Source organism: Xenopus tropicalis, chromosome 6 (genome assembly GCF_000004195.4).
Source record: "Xenopus tropicalis strain Nigerian chromosome 6, UCB_Xtro_10.0, whole genome shotgun sequence".
Classification (NCBI taxonomy): domain Eukaryota; kingdom Metazoa; phylum Chordata; class Amphibia; order Anura; family Pipidae; genus Xenopus; species Xenopus tropicalis.
In genome coordinates this window covers 153,565,670-153,587,120 of record NC_030682.2, presented here as the reverse complement: position 1 = coordinate 153,587,120, position 21,451 = coordinate 153,565,670, and positions in this window count along the sequence as shown.

Here is a 21,451-nt window from a genome sequence, read left to right as displayed (position 1 = left end):
CCGGCGTATAAGAGCCAGAGACCCCCCCGGTGCCGGCGTATAAGAGCCAGAGACCCCCCCGGTGCCGGCGTATAAGAGCCAGAGACCCCCCCGGTGCCGGCGTATAAGAGCCAGAGACCCCCCGGTGCCGGCGTATAAGAGCCAGAGACCCCCCCGGTGCCGGCGTATAAGAGCCAGAGACCCCCCCGGTGCCGGCGTATAAGAGCCAGAGACCCCCCGGTGCCGGCGTATAAGAGCCAGAGACCCCCCGGTGCCGGCGTATAAGAGCCAGAGACCCCCCCGGTGCGGCGTATAAGAGCCAGAGACCCCCCGGTGCCGGCGTATAAGAGCCAGAGACCCCCCGGTGCCGGCGTATAAGAGCCAGAGACCCCCCGGTGCCGGCGTATAAGAGCCAGAGACCCCCCCGGTGCCGGCGTATAAGAGCCAGAGACCCCCCAGGGGCCGGCGTATAAGAGCCAGAGACCCCCCGGTGCCGGCGTATAAGAGCCAGAGACCCCCCCGGTGCCGGCGTATAAGAGCCAGAGACCCCCCAGGGGCCGGCGTATAAGAGCCAGAGACCCCCCCGGTGCCGGCGTATAAGAGCCAGAGACCCCCCCGGTGCCGGCGTATAAGAGCCAGAGACCCCCCGGTGCCGAGTGCCCCGTGCGTATAAGAGTCAGAGACCCCCCGGTGCCGGCGTATAAGAGCCAGAGACCCCCCAGGGGCCGGCGTATAAGAGCCAGAGACCCCCCCGGTGCCGGCGTATAAGAGCCAGAGACCCCCCCGGTGCCGGCGTATAAGAGCCAGGGACCCCCCCGGTGCCGGCGTATAAGAGTCAGAGACCCCCCCGGTGCCGGCGTATAAGAGTCAGAGACCCCCCCGGTGCCGGCGTATAAGAGTCAGAGACCCCCCCGGTGCCGGTGTATAAGAGTCAGAGACCCCCCCCGGTGCCGGTGTATAAGAGCCAGAGACCCCCCCGGTGCCGGTGTATAAGAGCCAGAGACCCCCCAGGGGCCAGTAAGTAGGGCTCACAGCTGATAAAGTGACAACATCAGGGCAGCTAATTGTTTTAATCGAGAACCACAAGAATCTTTCCCTCATTGGTGCCCACAGTTATCCTGCCAACCTGCTCCCAGCTGGCAGGGAAATGGGGTGCATGGGAGGAACAGAGCTGCGCCCCCTATAGACATTGCAGGAATGTAACTGCTATAGTGGTGCCCACCGCCGTGCCATCAGCCTGCCTGTGCCAGTGGTACCCGCCCCACTGCTGGGAGGGAAATGGGGTGCATGGGAGGAACAGAGCTGCGCCCCCTATAGACATTGCAGGAATGTAACTGCCATAGTGGTGCCCATCGCTGTGCCATGAGCCTGCCTGTGCCAGTGGTACCCGCCCCACTGCTGGGAGGGAAATGGGGTGCATGGGAGGAACAGAGCTGCGCCCCCTATAGACATTGCAGGAATGTAACTGCCATAGCGGTGCCCACCGCCGTGCCATAAGCCTGCCTGTGCCAGTGGTACCCGCCCCACTGCTGGGAGGGAAATGGGGTGCATGGGAGGAACAGAGCTGCGCCCCCTATAGACATTGCAGGAATGTAACTGCTATAGTGGTGCCCACCGCCGTGCCATCAGCCTGCCTGTGCCAGTGGTACCCGCCCCACTGCTGGGAGGGAAATGGGGTGCATGGGAGGAACAGAGCTGCGCCCCCTATAGACATTGCAGGAATGTAACTGCCATAGTGGTGCCCATCGCTGTGCCATGGGCCTGCCTGTGCCAGTGGTACCCGCCCCACTGCTGGGAGGGAAATGGGGTGCATGGGAGGAACAGAGCTGCGCCCCCTATAGACATTGCAGGAATGTAACTGCCATAGCGGTGCCCACCGCCGTGCCATAAGCCTGCCTGTGCCAGTGGTACCCGCCCCACTGCTGGGAGGGAAATGGGGTGCATGGGAGGAACAGAGCTGCGCCCCCTATAGACATTACAGGAATGTAACTGCCATAGTGGTGCCCATCGCTGTGCCATCAGCCTGCCTGTGCCAGTGGTACCCGCCCCACTGCTGGGAGGGAAATGGGGTGCATGGGAGGAACAGAGCTGCGCCCCCTATAGACATTACAGGAATGTAACTGCCATAGCGGTGCCCATCTCTGTGCCATCAGCCTGCCTGTGCCAGTGGTACCCGCCCCACTGCTGGGAGGGAAATGGGGTGCATGGGAGGAACAGAGCTGTGCCCCCTATAGACATTGCAGGAATGTAACTGCCATAGTGGTGCCCATCGCTGTGCCATGAGGCTGCCTGTGCCAGTGGTACCCGCCCCACTGCTGGGAGGGAAATGGGGTGCATGGGAGGAACAGAGCTGCGCCCCCTATAGACATTACAGGAATGTAACTGCCATAGCGGTGCCCATCTCTGTGCCATCAGCCTGCCTGTGCCAGTGGTACCCGCCCCACTGCTGGGAGGGAAATGGGGTGCATGGGAGGAACAGAGCTGCGCCCCCTATAGACATTGCAGGAATGTAACTGCCATAGTGGTGCCCACCGCCGTGCCATAAGCCTGCCTGTGCCAGTGGTACCCGCCCCACTGCTGGGAGGGAAATGGGGTGCATGGGAGGAACAGAGCTGCGCCCCCTATAGACATTGCAGGAATGTAACTGCCATAGTGGTGCCCATCGCTGTGCCATCAGCCTGCCTGTGCCAGTGGTACCCGCCCCACTGCTGGCAGGGAAATGGGGTGCATGGGAGGAACAGAGCTGCGCCCCCTATAGACATTACAGGAATGTAACTGCCATAGCGGTGCCCATCTCTGTGCCATCAGCCTGCCTGTGCCAGTGGTACCCGCCCCACTGCTGGGAGGGAAATGGGGTGCATGGGAGGAACAGAGCTGCGCCCCCTATAGACATTGCAGGAATGTAACTGCTATAGTGGTGCCCACCGCCGTGCCATAAGCCTGCCTGTGCCAGTGGTACCCGCCCCACTGCTGGGAGGGAAATGGGGTGCATGGGAGGAACAGAGCTGCGCCCCCTATAGACATTACAGGAATGTAACTGCCATAGCGGTGCCCATCTCTGTGCCATCAGCCTGCCTGTGCCAGTGGTACCCGCCCCACTGCTGGCAGGGAAATGGGGTGCATGGGAGGAACAGAGCTGCGCCCCCTATAGACATTACAGGAATGTAACTGCTATAGTGGTGCCCACCGCCGTGCCATAAGCCTGCCTGTGCCAGTGGTACCCGCCCCACTGCTGGGAGGGAAATGGGGTGCATGGGAGGAACAGAGCTGCGCCCCCTATAGACATTGCAGGAATGTAACTGCCATAGTGGTGCCCATCGCTGTGCCATCAGCCTGCCTGTGCCAGTGGTACCCGCCCCACTGCTGGCAGGGAAATGGGGTGCATGGGAGGAACAGAGCTGCGCCCCCTATAGACATTACAGGAATGTAACTGCCATAGCGGTGCCCATCTCTGTGCCATCAGCCTGCCTGTGCCAGTGGTACCCGCCCCACTGCTGGCAGGGAAATGGGGTGCATGGGAGGAACAGAGCTGCGCCCCCTATAGACATTGCAGGAATGTAACTGCCATAGTGGTGCCCATCGCTGTGCCATGAGGCTGCCTGTGCCAGTGGTACCCGCCCCACTGCTGGGAGGGAAATGGGGTGCATGGGAGGAACAGAGCTGCGCCCCCTATAGACATTGCAGGAATGTAACTGCCATAGCGGTGCCCATCGCTGTGCCATGAGGCTGCCTGTGCCAGTGGTACCCGCCCCACTGCTGGGAGGGAAATGGGGTGCATGGGAGGAACAGAGCTGCGCCCCCTATAGACATTGCAGGAATGTAACTGCCATAGTGGTGCCCATCTCTGTGCCATCAGCCTGCCTGTGCCAGTGGTACCCGCCCCACTGCTGCAGCAACTGAGCTGCTAATTGGCATTTATTCCTTCCTGCGGTTTCTGCTCCGTGGGGTTTGGCCCCGCGCCAATTCTCTCAACGAAGACGTTACCTGTTGTGCCCGGGGCCCCAATTCATTTAATTAGAGGCTCCTGTATCTCTAATTGCTCTGTGGTGTCCCTAGAGGGCAAATGGCACAGGGCATGGGATCTCTGGGGGGGGGGGGCATGGGGTAAATCCAACATAAAGGGGCAGGGGTGGGTTGCACTGCCATATGCGGGTCTCAGTACCCACGTGCCAGTTCCTTCTTATTAAACTAACGGAACAAATCTGCCCCTGAACAACCCTGGGTACCTCCCTGCCCATTATGGATATAATGCCCCCAAAATACCCCCCCAGAAGATTATGCCAAGATGTTACCAGTCACTTCTTAATTCATTTTCCCCCATCTGCCTCACTGCCCCCTTTGCCAGCCTCCCCGTGCCATCCTCCCCCTGCCTTCCCCTGTGCCAGCCCCTGTGCCATCATCCCCCCATGCCAGCCTCCCCGTGCCAGTCTCCCCCCTGTGCCAGCCTCCCTTGTGCCATCCTCCCTCCTTTGCCATCCTCCCTCCTGTGCCAGCCTCCCCCTGTTCCATCCTCCCTCCTATGCCATCCTCCCCCCGTGCCAGTCTCCCCCCTGTGCCATTCTCCCTCCTGTGCCAGCCACCCCCATGCCATCCTTCCCCTGTGCCAGCCTCCCCCTTCTTCCAGCCCCCCCTGTGCCAGCCTCCCCCGTGCCAGCCTCCCCCTGTGCCAGTCTCCCCCTGTGCCAGCCCCCCCTGTGCCAGCATCCCCCCCCCGTGCCAGTCCCCCCCTGTGCCAGCCTCGCCCCTGTGCCAATGGCCCTTTGAAGCTTAGGCAGATAAGCAATTACAGAGCGGGTTAATGATTAAGGGGCGCTGGCAGAGAATTGGGGGTCTTGCTGTGACAGTAGCTATAGGGGCCCTCCAGCTGCAGTAATTGCTCTGCACCTATAGCCTCAGCCTGGGCAGCCCCCCAATACCTACTGGGGCCCCATACGTACGGAGCCCACTGCCTTCTCTCTGCTCTTCCCACATCCATGAATGATTAAAGGGAAAGTTAACCTTACAACCCACTGTATCATACAGACCAAATGATGGTTGTCTTTTTTGTTCTTTGGGCTTCCTACTATTACGTTGCTAGGCTCCCTGGCCATAGCAACCAGACATTTGTTGGCATATCAGAATGAAGTTAGGAGCACAATACAGCTAATTGAATTCCATGCACGGCACAGTAAGGGTTAATGCCAGGCGGCCCCTGAGGCAGGGGGTTATGGGAAGGAGCAGGACGCCACAAAGTGCAAGCGCAGTGAAACTCCAGGCAATCTCTGTGTGATAATTGCCCCGGGGGGGGCGGGCCCAACAGGTGCAGAGAGGAGCGTGGGATTGGGCTTCTGATGATTATCATGGAGTCACCGCAGAGCCAATGAGAGATGAGCTTGGGAATCACTCCCCCTGCATCTCATCATACGCTCTGCAAAGCATCATGGGAACAGCATACTCTGTAAATCTGGGGCTCCTGCAGGGCTAGATAAGGGCCCCCCCTAATGCATCTGGGGCCCAGGGTTCCAAGCACCGGCAACCTCTGCTCCCAGTTACCTGTGACCCCCCCGATGTGCCACGCAGCCATGGCAGGTATGGGGGGGCCCAGGGGGCTTCCTGCTGATAATGGATTATTAGGCTGAGTTATATCATGTAATAATAATACTAATAAATGTAACAATTACATTATTGTGCCCCCCCCCCCCATCCCCGGTCCCTGGGAAACTGTCTTGCTTGAAACCGGTCCGTGCTGCAAAAATGTTTGGGGACCACTGTCTTGGCAGAGCCCCCTAACTGGTGCCATCCCAGCAGTGCCCCCAACTGGTGCCATCCCAGCAGTGCCCCCAACTGGTGCCATCCCAGCAGTGCCCCCCAACTGGTGCCATCCCAGCAGTGCCCCCAACTGGTGCCATCCCAGCAGTGCCCCCAACTGGTACCATCCCAGCAGTGCCCCCAACTGGTGCCATCCCAGCAGTGCCCCCAACTGGTGCCATCCCAGCAGTGCCCCCCAACTGGTGCCATCCCAGCAGTGCCCCCAACTGGTGCCATCCCAGCAGTGCCCCCAACTGGTGCCATCCCAGCAGTGCCCCCAACTGGTACCATCCCAGCAGTGCCCCCAACTGGTACCATCCCAGCAGTGCCCCCAACTGGTACCATCCCAGCAGTGCCCCCAACTGGTGCCATCCCAGCAGTGCCCCCAACTGGTACCATCCCAGCAGTGCCCCCAACTGGTGCCATCCCAGCAGTGCCCCCAACTGGTGCCATCCCAGCAGTGCCCCCAACTGGTGCCATCCCAGCAGTGCCCCCAACTGGTGCCATCCCAGCAGTGCCCCCAACTGGTGCCATCCCAGCAGTGCCCCCCAACTGGTGCCATCCCAGCAGTGCCCCCAACTGGTGCCATCCAGCAGTGCCCCCAACTGGTGCCATCCCAGCAGTGCCCCCCAACTGGTGCCATCCCAGCAGTGCCCCCTAACTGGTGCCATCCCAGCAGTGCCCCCAACTGGTGCCATCCCAGCAGTGCCCCCAACTGGTGCCATCCCAGCAATGCCCCCAACTGGTGCCATCCCAGCAGTGCCCCAACTGGTGCCATCCCAGCAGTGCCCCCCAACTGGTGCCATCCCAGCAGTGCCCCCAAACTGGTGCCATCCCAGCAGTGCCCCCAACTGGTACCATCCCAGCAGTGCCCCCAACTGGTGCCATCCCAGCAGTGCCCCCAACTGGTACCATCCCAGCAGTGCCCCCAACTGGTGCCATCCCAGCAGTGCCCCCCAACTGGTGCCATCCCAGCAGTGCCCCCAACTGGTGCCATCCCAGCAGTGCCCCCAACTGGTGCCATCCCAGCAGTGCCCCCAACTGGTACCATCCCAGCAGTGCCCCCAACTGGTACCATCCCAGCAGTGCCCCCAACTGGTACCATCCCAGCAGTGCCCCCAACTGGTGCCATCCCAGCAGTGCCCCCAACTGGTACCATCCCAGCAGTGCCCCCAACTGGTGCCATCCCAGCAGTGCCCCCCCAACTGGTGCCATCCCAGCAGTGCCCCCCCTACTGGTGCCATCCCAGCAGTGCCCCCCTAACTGGTACCATCCCAGCAGTGCCCCCCCAACTGGTGCCATCCCAGCAGTGCCCCCCCAACTGGTGCCATCCCAGCAGTGCCCCCCCAACTGGTACCATCCCAGCAGTGCCCCCCCAACTGGTACCATCCCAGCAGTGCCCCCAACTGGTACCATCCCAGCAGTGCCCCCCAACTGGTACCATCCCAGCAGTGCCCCCCAACTGGTACCATCCCAGCAGTGCCCCCAACTGGTGCCATCCCAGCAGTGCCCCCAACTGGTGCCATCCCAGCAGTGCCCCCCCTACTGGTGCCATCCCAGCAGTGCCCCCCTAACTGGTACCATCCCAGCAGTGCCCCCAACTAGTACCATCCCAGCAGTGCCCCCCCTACTGGTGCCATCCAAGCAGTGCCCCCAACTGGTACCATCCCAGCAGTGCCCCCAACTGGTGCCATCCCAGCAGTGCCCCCCCAACTGGTACCATCCCAGCAGTGCCCCCAACTGGTACCATCCCAGCAGTGCCCCCCCTACTGGTGCCATCCCAGCAGTGCCCCCCTAACTGGTACCATCCCAGCAGTGCCCCCAACTGGTACCATCCCAGCAGTGCCCCCCAACTGGTGCCATCCCAGCAGAGCCCCCCAACTGGTGCCATCCCAGCAGAGCCCCCCCAACTGGTGCCATCCCAGCAGAGCCCCCAACTGGTACCATCCCAGCAGTGCCCCCCAACTGGTGCCATCCCAGCAGTGCCCCCCAACTGGTGCCATCCCAGCAGTGCCCCCCAACTGGTACCATCCCAGCAGTGCCCCCCAACTGGTACCATCCCAGCAGTGCCCCCAACTGGTACCATCCCAGCAGTGCCCCCAACTGGTACCATCCCAGCAGTGCCCCCCAACTGGTACCATCCCAGCAGTGCCCCCCAACTGGTACCATCCCAGCAGTGCCCCCCAACTGGTACCATCCCAGCAGTGCCCCCAACTGGTACCATCCCAGCAGTGCCCCCCAACTGGTACCATCCCAGCAGTGCCCCCCAACTGGTACCATCCCAGCAGTGCCCCCAACTGGTACCATCCCAGCAGTGCCCCCAACTGGTACCATCCCAGCAGTGCCCCCAACTGGTACCATCCCAGCAGTGCCCCCAACTGGTACCATCCCAGCAGTGCCCCCAACTGGTACCATCCCAGCAGTGCCCCCCAACTGGTGCCATCCCAGCAGAGCCCCCCCAACTGGTGCCATCCCAGCAGTGCCCCCAACTGGTACCATCCCAGCAGTGCCCCCAACTGGTACCATCCCAGCAGTGCCCCCAACTGGTACCATCCCAGCAGTGCCCCCAACTGGTACCATCCCAGCAGTGCCCCCAACTGGTACCATCCCAGCAGTGCCCCCCAACTGGTGCCATCCCAGCAGAGCCCCCCCAACTGGTACCATCCCAGCAGTGCCCCCAACTGGTGCCATCCCAGCAGTGCCCCCCAACTAGTACCATCCCAGCAGTGCCCCCAACTGGTGCCATCCCAGCAGTGCCCCCCAACTAGTACCATCCCAGCAGTGCCCCCAACTGGTGCCATCCCAGCAGTGCCCCCAACTGGTGCCATCCCAGCAGTGCCCCCAACTGGTACCATCCCAGCAGTGCCCCCCAACTGGTACCATCCCAGCAGTGCCCCCAACTGGTACCATCCCAGCAGTGCCCCCAACTGGTACCATCCCAGCAGTGCCCCCCCAACTGGTGCCATCCCAGCAGTGCCCCCAACTGGTGCCATCCCAGCAGTGCCCCCCAACTGGTACCATCCCAGCAGTGCCCCCAACTGGTACCATCCCAGCAGTGCCCCCCCAACTGGTGCCATCCCAGCAGTGCCCCCAACTGGTGCCATCCCAGCAGTGCCCCCCAACTGCCCATGAAGCGATAGATCTGCTGCTGTGGGCAACTAACCGCTCTGAAATGGCTTTCCAACAGCAACAACTGGAGTCAGCCATGAATTCTGCTCCGTTTCTGTGTTCTGGTCCAGCTCAGACTCAGTATTAGCCCCCTGCCCTGCACTGTATCAGCCCCCTGCCCTGTATCAGCCCCCTGCCCTGTATCAGCCCCCTGCCCTGCGCTGTATCAGCCCCCTGCCCTGTATCAGCCCCCTGCCCTGCCCTGTATCAGCCCCCTGCCCTGTATCAGCCCCCTGCCCTGTATCAGCCCCCTGCCCTGTATCAGCCCCCTGCCCTGCCCTGTATCAGCCCCCTGCCCTGTATCAGCCCCCTGCCCTGCACTGTATTAGCCCCCTGCGCTGTATCAGCCCCCTGCCCTGCGCTGTATCAGCCCCCTGCCCTGCGCTGTATTAGCCCCCTGCGCTGTATTAGCCCCCTGCCCTGCGCTGTATCAGCCCCCTGCCCTGCGCTGTATTAGCCCCCTGCGCTGTATTAGCCCCCTGCCCTGCGCTGTATCAGCCCCCTGCCCTGCGCTGTATTAGCCCCCTGCGCTGTATTAGCCCCCTGCCCTGCGCTGTATCAGCCCCCTGCCCTGCGCTGTATTAGCCCCCTGCGCTGTATCAGCCCCCTGCCCTGCGCTGTATCAGCCCCCTGCGCTGTATTAGCCCCCTGCCCTGCACTGTATCAGCCCCCTGCCCTGCGCTGTATTAGCCCCCTGCCCTGCCCTGTATCAGCCCCCTGCCCTGCGCTGTATCAGCCCCCTGCCCTGCGCTGTATCAGCCCCCTGCCCTGCGCTGTATCAGCCCCCTGCCCTGCGCTGTATCAGCCCCCTGCCCTGCGCTGTATCAGCCCCCTGCCCTGCGCTGTATCAGCCCCCTGCCCTGCGCTGTATCAGCCCCCTGCGCTGTATTAGCCCCCTGCCCTGCGCTGTATCAGCCCCCTGCCCTGCGCTGTATCAGCCCCCTGCCCTGTGCTGTATCAGCCCCCTGCCCTGTATCAGCCCCCTGCCCTGCACTGTATTAGCCCCCTGCCCTGCGCTGTATTAGCCCCCTGCCCTGCCCTGTATCAGCCCCCTACCCTGCGCTGTATTAGCCCCCTGCCCTGCCCTGTATCAGCCCCCTGCCCTGTGCTGTATCAGCCCCCTGCCCTGCGCTGTATCAGCCCCCTGCCCTGTGCTGTATCAGCCCCCTGCCCTGTATCAGCCCCCTGCCCTGCACTGTATTAGCCCCCTGCCCTGCGCTGTATTAGCCCCCTACCCTGCCCTGTATCAGCCCCCTGCCCTGCCCTGTATCAGCCCCCTACCCTGCGCTGTATTAGCCCCCTGCCCTGCCCTGTATTAGCCCCCTGCCCTGCCCTGTATCAGCCCCCTGCCCTGCGCTGTATTAGCCCCCTGCCCTGTGCCGGCAACATTATTTGTCTGAGAACTTAGCCTTTACAAAGCAAATTCCCTGTTCTGCCCAAACCTGCCCTACTCTGCCCCCGGGGGTATTATTCTCCTGTATCATCTCATTCACTTCCGCCCAGTCATTAATTACATACGGGGGGGGGGTATCAATACTCTAGTATTACAGATCCCTACCCCCCCTTATATATTTATATATAGTGACACCCCCCCTTAACTGCCCCCCCCCCCCCCCCCCCAGTGTAACCAATCCCAACTGGGCCAGCCTTTCCCCATAACTGAGCCCATTCCCTTTATCAGCTTAGTCGCTCTTCCCTGTACTTTCTCTATTTCATTACTGCCCCCCCTTATATATTTATATACAGTGACCCCCCCCCCTTACCTGCCCCCCCCCCCCCCAGTGTAACCAATCCCAACTGGGCCAGCCTTTCCCCATAACTGAGCCCATTCCCTTTATCAGCTTAGTCGCTCTTCCCTGTACTTTCTCTATTTCATTACTGCCCCCCCCCCTTATATATTTATATATAGTGACCCCCCCTTAACTGCCCCCCCCCCCCAGTGTAACCAATCCCAACTGGGCCAGCCTTTCCCCATAACTGAGCCCATTCCCTTTATCAGCTTAGTCGCTCTTCCCTGTACTTTCTCTATTTCATTACTGCCCCCCCTTATATATTTATATATAGTGACCCCCCCTTAACTGCCCCCCCCCCCAGTGTAACCAATCCCAACTGGGCCAGCCTTTCCCCATAACTGAGCCCATTCCCTTTATCAGCTTAGTCGCTCTTCCCTGTACTTTCTCTATTTCATTACTGCCCCCCCTTATATATTTATATATAGTGACCCCCCCTTAACTGCCCCTTCCCCAGTGTAACCAATCCCAACTGGGCCAGCCTTTCCCCATAACTGAGCCCATTCCCTTTATCAGCTTATTCGCTCTTCCCTGTACTTTCTCTATTTCATTACTGCCCCCCCTTATATATTTATATATAGTGACCCCCCTTAACTGCCCCACCCCCAGTGTAACCAATCCCAACTGGGCCAGCCTTTCCCCATAACTGAGCCCATTCCCTTTATCAGCTTAGTCGCTCTTCCCTGTACTTTCTCTATTTCATTACTGCCCCCCCTTATATATTTATATATAGTGACCCCCCCCCCCAGTGTAACCAATCCCAACTGGGCCAGCCTTTCCCCATAACTGAGCCCATTCCCTTTATCAGCTTAGTCGCTCTTCCCTGTACTTTCTCTATTTCATTACTGCCCCCCCTTATATATTTATATATAGTGACCCCCCCTTAACTGCCCCCCCCCCCCAGTGTAACCAATCCCAACTGGGCCAGCCTTTCCCCATAACTGAGCCCATTCCCTTTATCAGCTTAGTCGCTCTTCCCTGTACTTTCTCTATTTCATTACTGCCCCCCCTTATATATTTATATATAGTGACCCCCCCCTTAACTGCCCCCCCCCCAGTGTAACCAATCCCAACTGGGCCAGCCTTTCCCCATAACTGAGCCCATTCCCTTTATCAGCTTAGTCACTCTTCCCTGTACTTTCTCTATTTCATTACTGCCCCCCCTTATATATTTATATATAGTGACCCCCCCTTAACTGCCCCCCCCCCCCAGTGTAACCAATCCCAACTGGGCCAGCCTTTCCCCATAACTGAGGCCCATTCCCTTTATCAGCTTAGTCGCTCTTCCCTGTACTTTCTCTATTTCATTACTGCCCCCCCTTATATATTTATATATAGTGACCCCCCCTTAACTGCCCCCCCCCCCCAGTGTAACCAATCCCAACTGGGCCAGCCTTTCCCCATAACTGAGCCCATTCCCTTTATCAGCTTAGTCGCTCTTCCCTGTACTTTCTCTATTTCATTACTGCCCCCCTTATATATTTATATATAGTGACCCCCCCCTTAACTGCCCCCCCCCCAGTGTAACCAATCCCAACTGGGCCAGCCTTTCCCCATAACTGAGCCCATTCCCTTTATCAGCTTAGTCGCTCTTCCCTGTACTTTCTCTATTTCATTACTGCCCCCCCTTATATATTTATATATAGTGACCCCCCCTTAACTGCCCCCCCCCCAGTGTAACCAATCCCAACTGGGCCAGCCTTTCCCCATAACTGAGCCCATTCCCTTTATCAGCTTAGTCGCTCTTCCCTGTACTTTCTCTATTTCATTACTGCCCCCCCTTATATATTTATATATAGTGACCCCCCTTAACTGCCCCTTCCCCAGTGTAACCAATCCCAACTGGGCCAGCCTTTCCCCATAACTGAGCCCATTCCCTGTATCAGTTTGGGCAGTAGGAAGGGGAAAGCATTCCATAGGGGGCAGCACTGGGCCCTTCTCGTTATTACGGGAAATGAATAATAACCCCCGGGGGGGCAGCTAATTCTGAGGAATAGGGTGCGGCACAGTATAATAGGGGTTCAATACAATCAGCTGCCGGGGGAGACGGGGGTGAAAATGGGCTCAGACTTCTCAATAAATTCCTTTAATAAGTAAATATAAGAGCATTAAAGGAACAGTAACATCAAATAATGAAAGTGCTTTAACAGAAAGGCAAATAATGTCCTGTTACCCTGCAGTAATAGACTGGGGGTACAGTAGTATCAGTGGGGGTACAGTGCCCCAGCAGTGCCCCCCCAACTGGTGCCATCCCAGCAGTGCCCCCAACTGGTGCCATCCCAGCAGTGCCCCCCCAACTGGTACCATCCCAGCAGTGCCCCCCCCAACTGGTGCCATCCCAGCAGTGCCCCCCAACTGGTACCATCCCAGCAGTGCCCCCCCAACTGGTACCCATCCCAGCAGTGCCCCCCCAACTGGTACCATCCCAGCAGTGCCCCCCCCAACTGGTGCCATCCCAGCAGTGCCCCCCCAACTGGTGCCATCCCAGCAGTGCCCCCCCAACTGGTGCCATCCCAGCAGTGCCCCCCCAACTGGTGCCATCCCAGCAGTGCCCCCCCAACTGGTACCATCCAAGCAGTGCCCCCCAACTGGTGCCATCCCAGCAGTGCCCCCCAACTGGTGCCATCCCAGCAGTGCCCCCAACTGGTGCCATCCCAGCAGTGCCCCCCCAACTGGTACCATCCCAGCAGTGCCCCCCCAACTGGTGCCATCCCAGCAGTGCCCCCCCAACTGGTGCCATCCCAGCAGTGCCCCCAACTGGTACCATCCCAGCAGTGCCCCCAACTGGTACCATCCCAGCAGTGCCCCCAACTGGTACCATCCCAGCAGTGCCCCCCCAACTGGTGCCATCCCAGCAGTGCCCCCAACTGGTGCCATCCCAGCAGTGCCCCCCAACTGGTACCATCCCAGCAGTGCCCCCCAACTGGTGCCATCCCAGCAGTGCCCCCAACTGGTGCCATCCCAGCAGTGCCCCCCAACTGGTACCATCCCAGCAGTGCCCCCCCCAACTGGTGCCATCCCAGCAGTGCCCCCCCAACTGGTGCCATCCCAGCAGTGCCCCCCCAACTGGTGCCATCCCAGCAGTGCCCCCCCAACTGGTGCCATCCCAGCAGTGCCCCCCCAACTGGTACCATCCCAGCAGTGCCCCCCCAACTGGTGCCATCCCAGCAGTGCCCCCCCAACTGGTACCATCCCAGCAGTGCCCCCCCCAACTGGTGCCATCCCAGCAGTGCCCCCCCAACTGGTGCCATCCCAGCAGTGCCCCCCCAACTGGTGCCATCCCAGCAGTGCCCCCCCAACTGGTACCATCCCAGCAGTGCCCCCCCTTAACTGCCCCTTCCCCAGTGTAACCAATCCCAACTGGGCCAGCCTTTCCCCATAACTGAGCCCATTCCCTTTATCAGCTTAGTCGCTCTTCCCTGTACTTTCTCTATTTCATTACTGCCCCCCCTTATATATTTATATATAGTGACCCCCCCCTTAACTGCCCCCCCCCCCAGTGTAACCAATCCCAACTGGGCCAGCCTTTCCCCATAACTGAGCCCATTCCCTTTATCAGCTTAGTCGCTCTTCCCTGTACTTTCTCTATTTCATTACTGCCCCCCTTATATATTTATATATAGTGACCCCCCCCTTAACTGCCCCCCCCCCCAGTGTAACCAATCCCAACTGGGCCAGCCTTTCCCCATAACTGAGCCCATTCCCTTTATCAGCTTAGTCGCTCTTCCCTGTACTTTCTCTATTTCATTACTGCCCCCCCTTATATATTTATATATAGTGACCCCCCCTTAACTGCCCCCCCCCCCCCCCCAGTGTAACCAATCCCAACTGGGCCAGCCTTTCCCCATAACTGAGCCCATTCCCTTTATCAGCTTAGTCGCTCTTCCCTGTACTTTCTCTATTTCATTACTGCCCCCCCTTATATATTTATATATAGTGACCCCCCCCCTTAACTACCCCCCCCCCCCAGTGTAACCAATCCCAACTGGGCCAGCCTTTCCCCATAACTGAGCCCATTCCCTTTATCAGCTTAGTCGCTCTTCCCTGTACTTTCTCTATTTCATTACTGCCCCCCCTTATATATTTATATATAGTGACCCCCCCTTAACTGCCCCTTCCCCAGTGTAACCAATCCCAACTGGGCCAGCCTTTCCCCATAACTGAGCCCATTCCCTGTATCAGTTTGGGCAGTAGGAAGGGGAAAGCATTCCATAGGGGGCAGCACTGGGCCCTTCTCGTTATTACGGGAAATGAATAATAACCCCCGGGGGGGCAGCTAATTCTGAGGAATAGGGTGCGGCACAGTATAATAGGGGTTCAATACAATCAGCTGCCGGGGGAGACGGGGGTGAAAATGGGCTCAGACTTCTCAATAAATTCCTTTAATAAGTAAATATAAGAGCATTAAAGGAACAGTAACATCAAATAATGAAAGTGCTTTAACAGAAAGGCAAATAATGTCCTGTTACCCTGCAGTAATAGACTGGGGGTACAGTAGTATCAGTGGGGGTACAGTGCCCCAGCAGTGCCCCCCCAACTGGTGCCATCCCAGCAGTGCCCCCAACTGGTACCATCCCAGCAGTGCCCCCAACTGGTGCCATCCCAGCAGTGCCCCCCCAACTGGTACCATCCCAGCAGTGCCCCCCCCAACTGGTGCCATCCCAGCAGTGCCCCCCCAACTGGTACCATCCCAGCAGTGCCCCCAACTGGTACCATCCCAGCAGTGCCCCCCCAACTGGTACCATCCCAGCAGTGCCCCCCCAACTGGTGCCATCCCAGCAGTGCCCCCCCAACTGGTGCCATCCCAGCAGTGCCCCCCCAACTGGTGCCATCCCAGCAGTGCCCCCCCAACTGGTGCCATCCAGCAGTGCCCCCCCAACTGGTACCATCCCAGCAGTGCCCCCCCAACTGGTGCCATCCCAGCAGTGCCCCCCCCAACTGGTGCCATCCCAGCAGTGCCCCCAACTGGTGCCATCCCAGCAGTGCCCCCCCAACTGGTACCATCCCAGCAGTGCCCCCCCAACTGGTGCCATCCCAGCAGTGCCCCCCCAACTGGTGCCATCCCAGCAGTGCCCCCAACTGGTACCATCCCAGCAGTGCCCCCAACTGGTACCATCCCAGCAGTGCCCCCCCAACTGGTGCCATCCCAGCAGTGCCCCCAACTGGTGCCATCCCAGCAGTGCCCCCCAACTGGTACCATCCCAGCAGTGCCCCCCCCAACTGGTGCCATCCCAGCAGTGCCCCCCCAACTGGTGCCATCCCAGCAGTGCCCCCCCAACTGGTGCCATCCCAGCAGTGCCCCCCCCAACTGGTGCCATCCCAGCAGTGCCCCCCCAACTGGTACCATCCCAGCAGTGCCCCCCCAACTGGTGCCATCCCAGCAGTGCCCCCCCCAACTGGTGCCATCCCAGCAGTGCCCCCCCAACTGGTGCCATCCCAGCAGTGCCCCCCCAACTGGTGCCATCCCAGCAGTGCCCCCCCAACTGGTACCATCCCAGCAGTGCCCCCCCTTAACTGCCCCTTCCCCAGTGTAACCAATCCCAACTGGGCCAGCCTTTCCCCATAACTGAGCCCATTCCCTTTATCAGCTTAGTCGCTCTTCCCTGTACTTTCTCTATTTCATTACTGCCCCCCTTATATATTTATATATAGTGACCCCCCCTTAACTGCCCCCCCCAGTGTAACCAATCCCAACTGGGCCAGCCTTTCCCCATAACTGAGCCCATTCCCTTTATCAGCTTAGTCGCTCTTCCCTGTACTTTCTCTATTTCATTACTGCCCCCCCTTATATATTTATATATAGTGACCCCCCCTTAACTGCCCCTTCCCCAGTGTAACTAATCCCAACTGGGCCAGCCTTTCCCCATAACTGAGCCCATTCCCTGTATCAGTTTGGGCAGTAGGAAGGGGAAAGCATTCCATAGGGGGCAGCACTGGGCCCTTCTCGTTATTACGGGAAATGAATAACAACCCCCGGGGGGGCAGCTAATTCTGAGGAATAGGGTGCGGCACAGTATAATAGGGGTTCAATACAATCAGCTGCCGGGGGAGACGGAGGGAGACGGAGGGAGACGGGGGGAGACGGGGGTGAAAATGGGCTCAGACTTCTCAATAAATTCCTTTAATAAGTAAATATAAGAGCATTAAAGGAACAGTAACATCAAATAATGAAAGTGCTTTAACAGAAAGGCAAATAATGTCCTGTTACCCTGCAGTAATAGACTGGGGGTACAGTAGTATCAGTGGGGGTACAGTAGTATCAGTGGGGGTGCAGTAGTATCAGTGGGGGTGCAGTAGTATCAGTGGGGGTACAGTAGTATCAGTGGGGGTGCAGTAGTATCAGTGGGGGTACAGTAGTATCAGTGGGGGTGCAGTAGTATCAGTGGGTGTGCAGTAGTATCAGTGGGGGTACAGTAGTATCAGTGGGGGTACAGTAGTATCAGTGGGGGTGCAGTAGTATCAGTGGGGGTGCAGTAGTATCAGTGGGGGTACAGTAGTATCAGTGGGGGTGCAGTAGTATCAGTGGGGGTGCAGTAGTATCAGTGGGGGTACAGTAGTATCAGTGGGGGTACAGTAGTATCAGTGGGGGTGCAGTAGTATCAGTGGGGGTGCAGTAGTATCAGTGGGGGTACAGTAGTATCAGTGGGGGTGCAGTAGTATCAGTGGGGGGTACAGTAGTGAGACAGTGGGGGTATAGTAGTATCAGTGGGGGTATAGTAGTATCAGTGGGGGTGCAGTAGTATCAGTGGGGGTACAGTAGTATCAGTGGGATGCAGTAGTATCAGTGGGGGTGCAGTAGTATCAGTGGGGGTGCAGTAGTATCAGTGGGGATGCAGTAGTATCAGTGGGGGTAGAGTAGTATCAGTGGGGGTACAGTAGTATCAGTGGGGGTGCAGTAGTATCAGTGGGGGTGCAGTAGTATCAGTGGGGGTACAGTAGTATCAGTGGGGGTGCAGTAGTATCAGTGGGGGGTACAGTAGTGAGACAGTGGGGGTATAGTAGTATCAGTGGTGGTATAGTAGTATCAGTGGGGGTGCAGTAGTATCAGTGGGGGTACAGTAGTATCAGTGGGGATGCAGTAGTATCAGTGGGGGTGCAGTAGTATCAGTGGGGGTGCAGTAGTATCAGTGGGGATGCAGTAGTATCAGTGGGGGTACAGTAGTATCAGTGGGGGTGCAGTAGTATCAGTGGGGGTAGAGTAGTATCAGTGGGGATGCAGTAGTATCAGTGGGGGTAGAGTAGTATCAGTGGGGGTGCAGTAGTATCAGTGGGGTTACAGTAGTATCAGTGGGGGTGCAGTAGTATCAGTGGGGGTAGAGTAGTATCAGTGGGGGTGCAGTAGTATCAGTGGGGGGTACAGTAGTATCAGTGGGGGTGCAGTAGTATCAGTGGGGATGCAGTAGTATCAGTGGGGGTACAGTAGTATCAGTGGGGGTGCAGTAGTATCAGTGGGGGTGCAGTAGTATCAGTGGGGGTACAGTAGTATCAGTGGGGGTGCAGTAGTATCAGTGGGGGTGCAGTAGTATCAGTGGGGGTACAGTAGTATCAGTGGGGGTGCAGTAGTATCAGTGGGGGTACAGTAGTATCAGTGGGGGTGCAGTAGTATCAGTGGGGGGTACAGTAGTGAGACAGTGGGGGGTATAGTAGTATCAGTGGGGGTATAGTAGTATCAGTGGGGGTGCAGTAGTATCAGTGGGGGTACAGTAGTATCAGTGGGGGTACAGTAGTATCAGTGGGGGTGCAGTAGTATCAGTGGGGGTGCAGTAGTATCAGTGGGGGTGCAGTAGTATCAGTGGGGATGCAGTAGTATCAGTGGGGGTAGAGTAGTATCAGTGGGGATGCAGTAGTATCAGTGGGGATGCAGTAGTATCAGTGGGGGTATAGTAGTATCAGTGGGGGTGCAGTAGTATCAGTGGGGGTAGAGTAGTATCAGTGGGGGTGCAGTAGTATCAGTGGGGGGTACAGTAGTATCAGTGGGGGGTACAGTAGTATCAGTGGGGGTGCAGTAGTATCAGTGGGGTTACAGTAGTATCAGTGGGGGTGCAGTAGTATCAGTGGGGGTAGAGTAGTATCAGTGGGGGTGCAGTAGTATCAGTGGGGGGTACAGTAGTATCAGTGGGGGTGCAGTAGTATCAGTGGGGTTACAGTAGTATCAGTGGGGGTACAGTAGTATCAGTGGGGGTACAGTAGTATCAGTGGGGGTGCAGTAGTATCAGTGGGGGGTACAGTAGTATCAGTGGGGGTGCAGTAGTATCAGTGGGGTTACAGTAGTATCAGTGGGGGTGCAGTAGTATCAGTGGGGGTAGAGTAGTATCAGTGGGGATGCAGTAGTATCAGTGGGGGTGCAGTAGTATCAGTGGGGGAACAGTAGTATCAGTGGGGGTGCAGTAGTATCAGTGGGGGTACAGTAGTATCAGTGGGGGTACAGTAGTATCAGTGGGGGTACTGTAGTATCAGTGGGGGTACAGTAGTATCAGTGGGGGTACTGTAGTATCAGTGGGGGTACAGTAGTATCAGTGGGGGTACTGTAGTATCAGTGGGGGTACAGTAGTATCAGTGGGGTTGCAGTAGTATCAGTGGGGGAACAGTAGTATCAGTGGGGGTGCAGTAGTATCAGTGGGGGTACAGTAGTATCAGTGGGGGTGCAGTAGTATCAGTGGGGGGTACAGTAGTGAGACAGTGGGGGTATAGTAGTATCAGTGGGGGTATAGTAGTATCAGTGGGGGGTACAGTAGTATCAGTGGGGGTACAGTAGTATCAGTGGGGATGCAGTAGTATCAGTGGGGGTGCAAGTAGTATCAGTGGGGGAACAGTAGTATCAGTGGGGGTGCAGTAGTATCAGTGGGGGGTACAGTAGTATCAGTGGGGGTACAGTAGTATCAGTGGGGGAACAGTAGTATCAGTTGGGGTACTGTAGTATCAGTGGGGGTACAGTAGTATCAGTGGGGATGCAGTAGTATCAGTGGGGGTGCAGTAGTATCAGTGGGGGAACAGTAGTATCAGTGGGGATGCAGTAGTATCAGTGGGGGGTACAGTAGTATCAGTGGGGGTACTGTAGTATCAGTGGGGGTACAGTAGTATCAGTGGGGATGCAGTAGTATCAGTGGGGGTGCAGTAGTATCAGTGGGGGAACAGTAGTATCAGTGGGGATGGCAGTAGTATCAGTGGGGGGTACAGTAGTATCAGTGGGGATGCAGTAGTATCAGTGGGGGGTACAGTAGTATCAGTGGGGGTTACAGTAGTATCAGTGGGGGTACAGTAGTATCAGTGGGGGTGCAGTAGTATCAGTGGGGGTGCAGTAGTATCAGTGGGGGTAGAGTAGTATCAGTGGGGGTGCAGTAGTATCAGTGGGGGGTACAGTAGTATCAGTGGGGGTGCAGTAGTATCAGTGGGGGGTACAGTAGTATCAGTGGGGGTGCAGTAGTATCAGTGGGGTTACAGTAGTATCAGTGGGGGTGCAGTAGTATCAGTGGGGGTAGAGTAGTATCAGTGGGGATGCAGTAGTATCAGTGGGGGTGCAGTAGTATCAGTGGGGGAACAGTAGTATCAGTGGGGGTGCAGTAGTATCAGTGGGGGTACAGTAGTATCAGTGGGGGTGCAGTAGTATCAGTGGGGGGTACAGTAGTGAGACAGTGGGGGTATAGTAGTATCAGTGGGGGTATAGTAGTATCAGTGGGGGTACAGTAGTATCAGTGGGGGTACAGTAGTATCAGTGGGGATGCAGTAGTATCAGTGGGGGTGCAGTAGTATCAGTGGGGGAACAGTAGTATCAGTGGGGGAACAGTAGTATCAGTGGGGGTACAGTAGTATCAGTGGGGGTGCAGTAGTATCAGTGGGGGTGCAGTAGTATCAGTGGGGGTACAGTAGTATCAGTGGGGGTACAGTAGTATCAGTGGGGGTGCAGTAGTATCAGTGGGGGTGCAGTAGTATCAGTGGGGGGTACAGTAGTATCAGTGGGGGTACAGTAGTATCAGTGGGGGTACAGTAGTATCAGTGGGGGAACAGTAGTATCAGTGGGGGTACTGTAGTATCAGTGGGGGTACAGTAGTATCAGTGGGGATGCAGTAGTATCAGTGGGGGTGCAGTAGTATCAGTGGGGGTGCAGTAGTATCAGTGGGGGTGCAGTAGTATCAGTGGGGGGTACAGTAGTATCAGTGGGGGTACAGTAGTATCAGTGGGGTACAGTAGTATCAGTGGGGGAACAGTAGTATCAGTGGGGTACTGTAGTATCAGTGGGGGTACAGTAGTATCAGTGGGGATGCAGTAGTATCAGTGGGGGTGCAGTAGTATCAGTGGGGGAGCAGTAGTATCAGTGGGGGTACAGTAGTATCAGTGGGGGTACAGTAGTATCAGTGGGGGTTACAGTAGTATCAGTGGGGGTACAGTAGTATCAGTGGGGGTACAGTAGTATCAGTGGGGGGTACAGTAGTATCAGTGGGATGCAGTAGTATCAGTGGGGGTGCAGTAGTATCAGTGGGGATGCAGTAGTATCAGTGGGGGTGCAGTAGTATCAGTGGGGATGCAGTAGTATCAGTGGGGGTTACAGTAGTATCAGTGGGGGTACAGTAGTATCAGTGGGGGTGCAGTAGTATCAGTGGGGATGCAGTAGTATCAGTGGGGGTGCAGTAGTATCAGTGGGGATGCAGTAGTATCAGTGGGGGTGCAGTAGTATCAGTGGGGGGTACAGTAGTATCAGTGGGGGTACAGTAGTATCAGTGGGGGGTACA